The sequence below is a fragment of the Petromyzon marinus genome, unplaced genomic scaffold (assembly GCF_048934315.1).
Source record: "Petromyzon marinus isolate PM22_M1 ecotype Great Lakes invasive population unplaced genomic scaffold, UKy_Petmar_22M1.pri1.0 PM_Scaffold_61, whole genome shotgun sequence".
Lineage (NCBI taxonomy): Eukaryota > Metazoa > Chordata > Hyperoartia > Petromyzontiformes > Petromyzontidae > Petromyzon > Petromyzon marinus.
Window position 1 is genome coordinate 316,793 of NW_027423624.1, and position 12,500 is coordinate 329,292.

The 12,500-nt window shown below is 54.4% G+C and overlaps 1 protein-coding gene across 1 annotated transcript in view; it reads left to right on the plus strand.

Annotated features, from left to right (window-relative positions):
- UFD1 (ubiquitin recognition factor in ER associated degradation 1) overlaps nt 1-12,500 on the plus strand; it is a 55,467-nt gene that overhangs the window by 35,761 nt on the left and 7,206 nt on the right.

Sequence of the window (12,500 nt, forward strand, 5' to 3'; positions counted from 1 at the left end):
AATGAGAAAGGCCAGCGTCTCGATGAGCTGTGACTTCTCGTCCCCGTTGCCTGCTGAAAGCTCTAACGGAGAGGCGAAAACCCTCCACGTAGAGGCTATCAATTCTAGATTTTACTTTTTTTACCTACTACGTGACTTTACCGAATAGAACCACACAGAGTATGGATCCTTGCAGTCACGAATGAGTAAGCCCAGCGTCTCGATGAGTGGCGATTTCTCGCCCCGTTGCCTGCTGAAAGCTCTAACGGAGAGGCGAAAACCCTCCACGTAGAGGCTATCAATTCTAGATTTTACTTTTTTTACCTACTACGTGACTTTACCGAATAGAACCACAAAGAGTATGGATCCTTGCAGTCACGAATGAGTAAGCCCAGCGTCTCGATGAGTGGCGACTTCTCGCCCCCGTTGCCCGCTGAAAGCTCTAACGGAGAGGTGAAAACCCTCCACGTAGAGGCTATCAATTCTAGATTTTATTTATTTTTACCCACTACGTGACTTTACCGCATAGAACCAAAGAGTATGGATGCTTGCAGTCACGAATGAGGAAGGCCAGCGTCTCGATGAGTGGCGATTTCTCGCCCCGTTGCCTGCTGAAAGCTCTAACGGAGAGGTGAAAACCCTCCACGTAGAGGCTATCAATTCTAGATTTTACTTTTTTTACCTACTACGTGACTTTACCGAATAGAACCACAAAGAGTAAAGATCCTTGCAGTCACGAATGAGGAAGGCCAGCGTCTCGATGAGTGGCGACTTCTCGCCCCATTGCCCGCTGAAAGCTCTAACGGATAGGCGAAAGCCTTCCACGTAGAGGCTATCAATTCTAGATTTTACTTTTTTTACCTACTACGTGACTTTACCGAATAGAACCACAAAGAGTATGGATCCTTGCAGTCACGAATGAGTAAGCCCAGCGTCTCAATGAGCTGCGACTTCTCGCCCCCGTTGCCCGCTGAAAGCTCTAACGGAGAGGCGAAAGCCCTCCACGTAGAGGCTATCAATTCTAGATTTTATTTATTTTTACCCGCCACGCGACTTTACCCGAATAGAACCACAAAGAGTATGGATCCTTGCAGTCACGAACGAGGAAGGCCAGCGTCTCGATGATCTGCGACTTCTCGCCCCCGTTGCCCGCTGAAAGCTCTAACGGAGAGGCGAAAGCCTTCCACGTAGAGGCTATCAATTCAAGATTTTATTTATTTTCACCCACCACGTGACCTTACCGAATAGAACCACAAAGAGTATGGATCCTTGCAGTCACGAATGAGGAAGGCCAGCGTCTCGATGATCTGCGACTTCTCGCCCCCGTTGCCCGCTGAAAGCTCTAACGGAGAGGTGAAAACCCTCCACGTAGAGGCTATCAATTCTAGATTTTACTTTTTTTACCTACTACGTGACTTTACCGAATAGAACCACAAAGAGTATGGATCCTTGCAGTCACGAATGAGGAAGGCCAGCGTCTCGATGAGCTGTGACTTCTCGTCCCCGTTGCCCGCTGAAAGCTCTAACGGAGAGGCGAAAGCCCTCCCCGTAGAGGCTATCAATTCTAGATTTTACTTTTTTTACCTACTACGTGACTTTACCCGAATAGAACCACAAAGACTAAAGATCCTTGCAGTCACGAACGCTTCGAATCTAGAACGCGAGAACCCTCGGAACATCGGGATTTCAACGCGGCGTTGTTTCACCACGATAGCGGCACCTGCGGTCAATCCCCGACGCTTAACGCAATCCACCGCTCGTTGAGAGAGGGATTAAGGCGCGCAAACTATTCTGTCAAAACCTCTCAATGTGTCGTTCGTATTTAAATCGTCGCACGACACGGCGTTCGGTCGTCGATCACGTGCGGCCCTTAATGCAGTTTCTTGTCACGTTGTCAACGGTGGCACGACTGGGCCATTGTGCAACTCGCTGACAGCGGTATACGTGTGTTTGTTCGTTACGAATTGATCTTTGATGCGCCACCTCGGGGACTGGCAAGCCTCCTTGACTCATCCCGGTGAGCGTGCCGCTCGTGTCGCCCTTTGTCACTGGTGCAGCTCCTTGTGTGAAAGCAGACGCCGAGCTTTTGGGGGGGCATCCCCCTCGTGTCGGCAATGTGGTGGGGGGGTGAGGGTGAGGGTGAGGGCTGAGGGTGAGGGCTGAGAGTGAGGGGTGAGAGTGAGGGTGAGCGTGAGGGTGAGGGTGAGGGCTGAGGCTGAGGGTGAGGGTGAGGGCTGAGAGTGAGGGGTGAGAGTGAGGCTGAGGGTGAGAGTGAGACTGAGAGTGAGGGTGAGCGTGAGGGTGAGGGCTGAGGCTGAGAGTGAGGCTGAGAGTGAGGGTGAGCGTGAGGGTGAGGCTGAGAGTGAGGCTGAGAGTGAGGCTGAGAGTGAGGCTGAGAGTGAGGGTGAGCGTGAGGGTGAGGCTGAGAGTGAGGCTGAGAGTGAGGCTGAGAGTGAGGGTGAGCGTGAGGGTGAGGCTGAGAGTGAGGGTGAGAGTGAGGCTCAGAGTGAGGCTCAGAGTGAGGCTGAGGGTGAGGCTGAGAGTGAGGCTGAGGGTGAGGGTGAGGCTGAGAGTGAGGCTGAGAGTGAGGCTGAGAGTGAGGGTGAGGCTGAGAGTGAGGCTCAGAGTGAGGCTGAGAGTGAGGCTCAGAGTGAGGCTGAGAGTGAGGCTCAGAGTGAGGCTGAGGGTGAGGCTGAGAGTGAGGCTGAGAGTGAGGCTGAGACTGAGAGTGAGGCTGAGAGTGAGGCTGAGAGTGAGGCTGAGAGTGAGGCTGAGAGTGAGGCTGAGAGTGAGGCTGAGAGTGAGGCTGAGAGTGAGGGTGAGAGTGAGGGTGAGAGTGAGGCTGAGGGTGAGGCTGAGGGTGAGGCTGAGGCTGAGAGTGAGGGCTGAGGGTGAGGCTGAGAGTGAGGGCTGAGGGTGAGGCTGAGAGTGAGGGTGAGAGTGAGGCTGAGAGTGAGGCTGAGAGTGAGGCTGAGAGTGAGGCTGAGGGTGAGGCTGAGAGTGAGGCTGAGAGTGAGGCTGAGAGTGAGGCTGAGAGTGAGGCTGAGAGTGAGGCTGAGAGTGAGGCTGAGAGTGAGGCTGAGAGTGAGGCTGAGAGTGAGGCTCAGAGTGAGGCTGAGAGTGAGGCTGAGGGTGAGGCTCAGAGTGAGGCTGAGAGTGAGGCTGAGAGTGAGGCTGAGAGTGAGGCTGAGAGTGAGGATGAGAGTGAGGCTGAGAGTGAGGCTGAGAGTGAGGCTGAGAGTGAGGGTGAGAGTGAGGCTGAGAGTGAGGGTGAGGGTGAGGCTGAGAGTGAGAGTGAGGGTGAGAGTGAGGGTGAGGCTGAGAGTGAGGGTGAGAGTGAGGGTGAGGCTGAGAGTGAGGGTGAGGCTGAGAGTGAGGGTGAGGGTGAGAGTGAGGGTGAGGCTGAGAGTGAGGCTCAGAGTGAGGCTGAGAGTGAGGCTGAGAGTGAGGCTGAGAGTGAGGCTGAGAGTGAGGCTGAGAGTGAGGCTGAGAGTGAGGCTGAGAGTGAGGCTGAGAGTGAGGCTGAGCGTGAGGCTGAGAGTGAAGGTGAGGCTGAGAGTGAGGCTGAGAGTGAGGGCTGAGAGTGAGGCTGAGAGTGAGGCTGAGAGTGAGGCTGAGAGTGAGGCTGAGCGTGAGGCTGAGAGTGAAGGTGAGGCTGAGAGTGAGGCTGAGAGTGAGGGCTGAGAGTGAGGCTGAGAGTGAGGCTGAGAGTGAGGCTGGAGAGTGAGGCTGAGAGTGAGGCTGAGAGTGAGGCTGAGAGTGAGGCTGAGAGTGAGGCTGAGAGTGAGGCTGAGCGTGAGGCTGAGAGTGAGGGTGAGGCTGAGGGTGAGAGTGAGGCTGAGAGTGAGGGTGAGGCTTTCCCCCTGCTGCGCGATGGGGTTGAGACGAGTCTTCCTAGGCTAGTCGCTCGCTCTCTGTCTCTGTGTCTCTCTCTGTCGAGGCGTCCGAGCGAACCCGGCGCTGGTCCGCCGGCTCTCTGACAGCAGGTTTCTCTCCACCGCTGGATGACTCAAGTTGTGCTTGCTCGCTCCCTCGCTGGCTGGCTGGCTGGCTTGCCGAAGTCGTTGTCGGCCGGCCTGCCAAGCCTTTTCCCGCTGCCGGATGGCTGCTGGCACTTGATGTCGGAACGAAGTCGCGAGTGATACGTTGTTCCCCGCCTTGGGTTCGCGCCCGTTGATACATCGCTACTGGGCGAGGATCTCGCTTGCGAGGATCTCGCGACTCGGCGAGGATCTCGCTACTCGGCGAGGATCTCGCTACTGGGCGAGGATCTCGCGACTCGGCGAGGATCTCGCTACTGGGCGAGGATCTCGCTACTGGGCGAGGATCTCGCTTGCGAGGATCTCGCTACTGGGCGAGGATCTCGCTTGCGAGGATCTCGCGACTCGGCGAGGATCTCGCGACTCGGCGAGGATCTCGCTACTGGGCGAGGATCTCGCTACTGGGCGAGGATCTCGCTTGCGAGGATCTCGCTACTGGGCGAGGATCTCGCTTGCGAGGATCTCGCGACTCGGCGAGGATCTCGCTACTGGGCGAGGATCTCGCGACTCGGCGAGGATCTCGCTACTGGGCGAGGATCTCGCTTGCGAGGATCTCGCGACTCGGCGAGGATCTCGCTACTGGGCGAGGATCTCGCTACTGGGCGAGGATCTCGCTTGCGAGGATCTCGCGACTCGGCGAGGATCTCGCTACTGGGCGAGGATCTCGCTTGCGAGGATCTCGCGACTCGGCGAGGATCTCGCTACTGGGCGAGGATCTCGCTACTGGGCGAGGATCTCGCTACTGGGCGAGGATCTCGCTACTGGGCGAGGATCTCGCTTGCGAGGATCTCGCGACTCGGCGAGGATCTCGCTACTGGGCGAGGATCTCGCTTGCGAGGATCTCGCGACTCGGCGAGGATCTCGCTACTGGGCGAGGATCTCGCTACTGGGCGAGGATCTCGCTACTGGGCGAGGATCTCGCTACTGGGCGAGGATCTCGCTACTGGGCGAGGATCTCGCTTGCGAGGATCTTGGAGCCAGCCGTCGGCTGCAACTGCTAGTGCCCTGTCGACTCCTGGCACGTTGATCCGCCTTGGCTGAACTTGGCTGAACTTGGCTGAACTTTTTGAAAGATGCTCGGCCGTTATGTTCAAAAATACTCTCCGCAGAAAAGGGGGGCGGGGGGGCGTGGTCTGTGTGTGTTCGTGTGTGTGTTCGTGTGTGTGTGTGTTCGTGTGTGTGTGTGCGTGTGTGTGTGTGCGTGTGTGTGTGTGTTCGTGTGTGTGTGTTTGTGTGTGTGTGTGTGCGTCTGTGTGTATGTGTTCGTGTGTGTGTGTTCGTGTGTGTGTTCGTGTTTGTGTGTGTTCGTGTGTGTGTTCGTGTGTGTGTGTTTGTGTGTGTGTGTTTGTGTGTGTGTGTGTGTTCGTGTGTGTATGTGTGTTCGTGGGTGTTCGTGTGTGTGTTCGTGTGTTTGTGTGTGTGTGTGTTCGTGTGTGTGTGTTCGTATGTGTGTGTGTTTGTGTGTGTTTGTGTGTGTTTGTGTGTGTGTGTTCGTGTGTGTGTTTGTGTGTGTGTTTGTGTGTGTGTTCGTGTGTGTGTGTTCGTGTGTGTGTGCGTGTGTGTGTGTTCGTGTGTGTGTGTTCGTGTGTGTGTGTTCGTGTGTGTTCGTGTGTGTGTGTGTTCGTATGTGTGTGTGTTCGTGTGTGTGCGTGTTCGTGTGTGTGTTCGTGTGTGTGTTCGTGTGTGTGTGTGTTCGTGTGTGTGTGTGTGTTTGTGTGTGTGTTTTCGTGTGTGTGTTTCGTGACTCATGCAGCTGCAATGGCTGCTTTGGGTACGCGGTCCAGACCTCCCCAGACACCCTGGATGACAGAGGAGTTGTTCAGGATGGTTGAGAAAAAGCGACAGGCCCACTGTCATCGGCTACAGAATCCCACGTCAGAGAATGAGGAGGCTTACCGCAGCCTTCGCTCGGAGGTTCGGAGAGCCGTGAGGCGCTGCAAGGATGGGTGGTGGTCGCGGGTTGCTGAGGAGATGGAGTCTGCCTCAGTGGCCCGTGATCACAAATCGCTATTTAACTCCATCAAAAAAGTAACCTGCAGCGCCACACCTATTACCATCATTAGGGGAAAAAACGGTGATCCAATTTCCGACCCCCAGGAACAGGTTCGCAGATTTGCTGAGCATTTCTGTGAGGTCCTGGGGGAGGGAAAATCCCACAGCCAGGAAAACATCGTGGCACAAAGTGAGGATGACCCTGCTGAGGCTGCGGTGCCTCAAATATTGGATAAAGTCACCCCCTGTGAGTGGCTGGCTGAGGTGCCATCTGCTGAGGAAGTATTGAAGGCGATCAGGAGTCTGAGACCAGGAAAGGCAGCGGGCAGAGATGATCTCCCAAGCGAAATGCTGAGGGAGGGTGGCGTTTGTGCACAGACTGCCCTATATGACATCATAACAACAGTCTGGACCACTGGACGGGTTCCACAGGATTGGAAGGATGCCCTGGTGGTCCCCCTTTTTAAGAAGGGGGACCGCACAGACTGTAACAACTACAGGGGCATCTCACTCCTCAGTGTGCCGGGAAAGGTCCTGGCAAGGATTATTCAGCATCGCCTTGCCAGGCACGCTGAGGAGAGGCTTGCGGAGCCCCAATGCGGTTTCAGGAAAGGGCGGTCCTGCACAGATGCCATATTTTCTGTCCGTCTGCTACAGCAGAGGTGTAGGGAATTCCAACAAGACCTACATCTCTGCTTTATTGACCTGGTCAAGGCCTATGATACCATCAGTAGGCCTGGGCTCTGGGTCGTTCTTCGTGCTTTTGGAGTACCTGACCCTCTGCTCACGATCATTAAGGACCTTCATGATGGTGAGCGGGCCCGGGTAAAACTACGTGGCCGGGAGTCAGAGCCATTCCCTGTACACCTTGGGGTGCGACAGGGATGTCCTCTGGCTCCCACATTATTTAACATCTATTTTGACCACGTAGTTCGTGAAGCCTTCAATAGCTGTACCGGGGGAATCTCCATATGGTACAGATATAATGGGAGGCTAATCGATGCCCGGGTGCGGTCAAGGGATGGCTCCCTATTGCTCAACCACGTTATGTATGCTGATGACTTGGTAATAGCTGCTCAGTCAGAGGAGGAGTTGGAGACGCTGCTGCTGAGACTGGAGCGTGCCACTAAGAGGTGGGGCCTTACCATCAGCCCCACCAAAACTAAGCACCTGCCTGGGTATTTTGTACCATCGGACACTCCACCCCCACAACTCCCAATCGGTGATGGGGCAGTTGTGGAGAGAGTGGAGAGTTTCCCATACCTGGGCAGTGTGCTTATGACTGGCTCCAGTTTAACAGCAGAGGTCTCACTCCGAATCAGTCGAGCGGCAATATCTTTTCATCGGTTGCGTAACGCTGTGTGGAAGCTACCTGGTCTGTCGCTCCGCACTAAGCTTCACGTCTTCTCGGCCACGGTCATTCCCTCCCTTCTCTACGCTTGCGAAACGTGGACCCCCCTAATGGAACATCTTCGCCGGTTAGAAACATTTAGGCTGACCTGCCTACGATCCATCCTGGGTTTAACCAGACTGGATTGTGTGAGGAGCTCACAAATCCTTGAAAGATCTGGGCAGGGTCCCATCGGTGAGCTCCTCCGGCAGGCAAGGCTGCGATGGCTGGGTCATGTAGCCCGCATGCCCAGCCACCGCATGCCGAAACAGCTTTTGTTTGGCCGGATTGAGGGGGCTAAGCGGGCGCGGCACGGGCTAGAGAAGAGATGGAGTGATGTGGTACAGGAGGACGTGGAGCTGAGTGGACTTGCCGATGACTGGTACCAGCGGTGTCAAGATCGGCCTCTGTGGAGGAGGCTCGTGAAGGATGCTACTGGGCAGTTGGAGGCAGTCGCCCTCCAACAACAACGGAGGGCGGAGGAGCGACGCTCACAACAGCGAGCGGAGCGCCGGGTGGCTAAAGCACAGCAGGTTGGCACAGTAGGGGGCACAGGTGGTGCATCAGCCAGTCATCTCAGTCAGTCGACCCGTGGCACCTGGGTCTGCCCCGTGACCTCCTGCCAGCGGGCGTTCGACACTTCACGTGGCCTCAGGGTGCACATAGCCTGGCACAAGCGTCGTGGTGACGTCACCGCCACTTAGTGGCGAATGGCGGTTGTTGTTGTGTGTTCGTGTGTGTGTGTGTTCGTGTGTGGTGTGTGTTCGTGTGTGCGTGTGTGTTCGTGTGTGTGTTCGTGTGTGTGTGTGTGTTCGTGTGTGTGTTTGTGTTCGTGTGTGTGTGTTCGTGTGTGTGTGTTCGTGTGTGTGTTCGTGTGGGTGTTTGTGTGTGTGTTCGTGTGTGTGTTCGTGTGTGTTCGTGTGTGTGTTTGTGTGTGTGTGCGTGCGTGTTCGTGTGTGTGTGTGTGGGTGTTCGTGTGTGTGTGTTCGTGTGTGTGTGCGCGTGTTCGTGTGTGTGTTCATGTGTGTGTGCGTGTGTTCTCTGTGTGTGTGTGTGAGTGTGTGCGTTCGTGTGTGTTCGTGTGTGTGTGCGTGTGTGTGTGTTCGTGTGTGTGTGTGTGTTCGTGTGTATGTGTGTGTGTTCGTGTGTATGTGTGTGTGTTCGTGTGTATGTGTGTGTATGTGTGTGTTGGCTAAAGTGGCCCCTCGGGATAGAGTCATCATGTTGGGTGACTTCAATGCCCGAGTTGGTCATGATACTGGCACCTGGTCTGGAGTGATTGGAGGGCATGGGCCAGATCAGCTCAATAACAACGGTAGGAGGCTGCTAGATTTGTGTGCAGCCCATGGACTTGTAATTACCAACACGCTGTTCCGGCATCGGCGCATCCACACAACATCATGGATGCATGCCGGGTCCAAGCAAGAACATCTGCTGGACTACATAGTGACGGACCAGCGAATGCGAGCCCATGTCCTTGACACCAGGACCTACCGTGGAGCTGATCTGCCCTCTGACCATCGACTAGTCATCTGTAAGATGCGCCTGCCATTCTTCCACTCCGGTGGTGGGTGTACACCCAGGACCCCATTCCAACATAAAGTGGCCTGGTCTCAATTATCTGATGAAAGTTGCAAGCGAGAATTTCATCATCGCTTGTGGCTGGGATTGGCATCGTCCCCGACTCCTCCTGATGTCGAGGGTAAATAGGCGAGGTTTAGGACTGTGACTCATGCAGCTGCAATGGCTGCTTTGGGTACGCGGTCCAGACCTCCCCAGAGACCCTGGCTGACAGAGGAGGTGTTCAGGATGGTTGAGAAAAAGCGACAGGCCCACTGTCATCGGCTACAGAATCCCACGTCAGAGAATGAGGAGGCTTACCGCAGCCTTCGCTCGGAGGTTCGGAGAGCCGTGAGGCGCTGCAAGGATGGGTGGTGGTCGCGGGTTGCTGAGGAGATGGAGTCTGCCTCAATGGCCCGTGATCACAAATCTCTATTTAACTCCATCAAAAAAGTAACCTGCAGCGCCACACCTATTACCATCATTAGGGGAAAAAACGGTGATCCAATCTCCGACCCCCAGGAACAGGTTCGCAGATTTGCTGAGCATTTCTGTGAGGTCCTGGGGGAGGGAAAATCCCACAGCCAGGAAAACATCGTGGCACAAGGTGAGGATGACCCTGCTGAGGCTGCGGTGCCTCAAATATTGGAAGAAGTCACCCCCTGTGAGTGGCTGGCTGAGGTGCCATCTGCTGAGGAAGTAATGAAGGCGATCCGGAGTCTGAGACCAGGAAAGGCAGCGGGCAGAGATGATCTCCCAAGCGAAATGCTGAGGGAGGGTGGCATTTGTGCACAGACTGCCCTATATGACATCATAACAACAGTCTGGACCACTGGACGGGTTCCGCAGGATTGGAAGGATGCCCTGGTGGTCCCCCTCTTTAAGAAGGGGGACTGCACAGACTGTAACAACTACAGGGGCATCTCACTCCTCAGTGTGCCGGGAAAGGTCCTGGCAAGGATTATTCAGCATCGCCTTGCCAGGCACGCTGAGGAGAGGCTTGCGGAGCCCCAATGCGGTTTCAGGAAAGGGCGGTCCTGCACAGATGCCATATTTTCTGTCCGTCTCCTACAGCAGAGGTGTAGGGAATTCCAACAAGACCTACATCTCTGCTTTATTGACCTGGTCAAGGCCTATGATACCATCAGTAGGCCTGGGCTCTGGGTCGTTCTTCGTGCTTTTGGAGTACCTGACCCTCTGCTCACGATCATTAAGGACCTTCATGATGGTGAGCGGGCCCGGGTAAAACTACGTGGCCGGGAGTCAGAGCCATTCCCTGTACACCTTGACAGGGATGTCCTCTGGCTCCCACATTATATAACATCTATTTTGACCACGTAGTTCGTGAAGCCTTCAATAGCTGTACCGGGGGAATCTCCATATGGTACAGATATAATGGGAGGCTAATCGATGCCCGGGTGCGGTCAAGGGATGGCTCACTATTGCTCAACCACGTTATGTATGCTGATGATTTGGTAATAGCTGCTCAGTCAGAGGAGGAGTTGGAGACGCTGCTGCTGAGACTGGAGCGTGCCACTAAGAGGTGGGGCCTTACCATCAGCCCCACCAAAACTAAGCACCTGCCTGGGTATTTTGTACCATCGGACACTCCACCCCCACAACTCCCAATCGGTGATGGGGCAGTTGTGGAGAGAGTGGAGAGTTTCCCATACCTGGGCAGTGTGCTTATGACTGGCTCCAGTTTAACAGCAGAGGTCTCACTCCGAATCAGTCGAGCGGCAATATCTTTTCATCGGTTGCGTAACGCTGTGTGGAAGCTACCTGGTCTGTCGCTCCGCACTAAGCTTCAGGTCTTCTCGGCCACGGTCATTCCCTCCCTTCTCTACGCTTGCGAAACGTGGACCCCCCTAATGGAACATCTTCGCCAGTTAGAAACATTTAGGCTGGCCTGCCTACGATCCATCCTGGGTTTAACCAGACTGGATTGTGTGAGGAGCTCACAAATCCTTGAAAGATCTGGGCAGGGTCCCATCGGTGAGCTCCTCCAGCAGGCAAGGCTGCGATGGCTGGGTCATGTAGCCCGCATGCCCAGCCACCGCATGCCGAAACAGCTTTTGTTTGGCCGGATTGAGGGGGCTAAGCGGGCGCGGCACGGGCTAGAGAAGAGATGGAGTGACGTGGTACAGGAGGACGTGGAGCTGAGTGGACTTGCCGATGACTGGTACCAGCGGTGTCAAGATCGGCCTCTGTGGAGGAGGCTCGTGAAGGACGCTACTGGGCAGTTGGAGGCAGTCGCCCTCCAACAACAACGGAGGGCGGAGGAGCGACGCTCAGAACAACGAACGGAGCGCCGGATGGCTAAAGCACAGCAGGTTGGCACAGTAGGGGGCACAGGTGGTGCATCAGCCAGTCATCTCAGTCAGTCGACCCGTGGCACCTGGGTCTGCCCCGTGACCTCCTGCCAGCGGGCGTTCGACACTTCACGTGGCCTCAGGGTGCACATAGCCTGGCACAAGCGTCGTGGTGACGTCACCGCCACTTAGTGGCGAATGGCGGTTGTTGTTGTGTGTGTGTATGTGTGTGTATGCGTGTGTGTGTATTTGTGTGTGTGTTCGTGTGTGTGTGTGTGTGCGTTCGTGTGTATGTATGTTCGTGTGTATGTATGTTCGTGTGTGTGTGTTCGTCACCATCTGTGTGTGTGTATTGTTCGTGTGTGTGTGTGCGTTCGTGTGTTCGTGTGTGTGTGTGTTCGTGTGTGTGTTCTCTGTGTGTTCGTGTGTGTGTACGTGTGTGTGTGTTCGTGTGTGTGTGTGTGTGTGCGTGTGCGTGTGTGTATGTGTGTGTTCGTGTGTGTGTGTCTGTTCGTGTGTGTGTGTGTTCTCTGTGTGTGTGTTCGTGTGTGTGTGTTCTCTGTGTCTGTGTTCTCTCTGTGTGTGTGTGTTCGTTACCATCTGTGTGTTTTACAATCCTGGCAGGTGGAGGAGGGAGCGACCCTTAACCTTGACTGGTTTATTACTTTTTGATTTAAAGCTTTCCTGACTGCAGTAATTAATATTCTTAGCTCTTCCGGTAAAGTTACCACGTTGAAGGGAAACAATAAAATATACGTAAAACAATAATTAGTATTGTTTATATTTATATATATTTTTTTATTTTTTTATTGTTTCCTTCAACGTGACTTTACCGAAAGAGCTAAGAATATTTATATTGTTACCGTTCATTGGTCGTCTCCTGGATGTTCTGGTTTTTAATGGCCCTGTCTCGATGGGCATCTCATTTTCGCGTGTGGCTGATGTGTTTTATTAATTATTATTTTTTGTCACTTACAATTTTTTTTATATATGCACATAACGGCGAATATTATTGGTAATCTTAATTTTGGAAAAGGCTCTATATCCAACATGGTGATGTTGGTGGTGGTGATGGTGGTGTTGTTGGTGGTGATGTTGGTGATGTTGGTGGTGGTGTTGTTGGTGATCGTGATGTTGGTGATGGTGATGTTGGTGGTGGTGATGGTGGTGATGTTGGTGGTGATGTTGGTGATGGTGGTGATGGTGATGTTGGTGGTGGTGATGGTG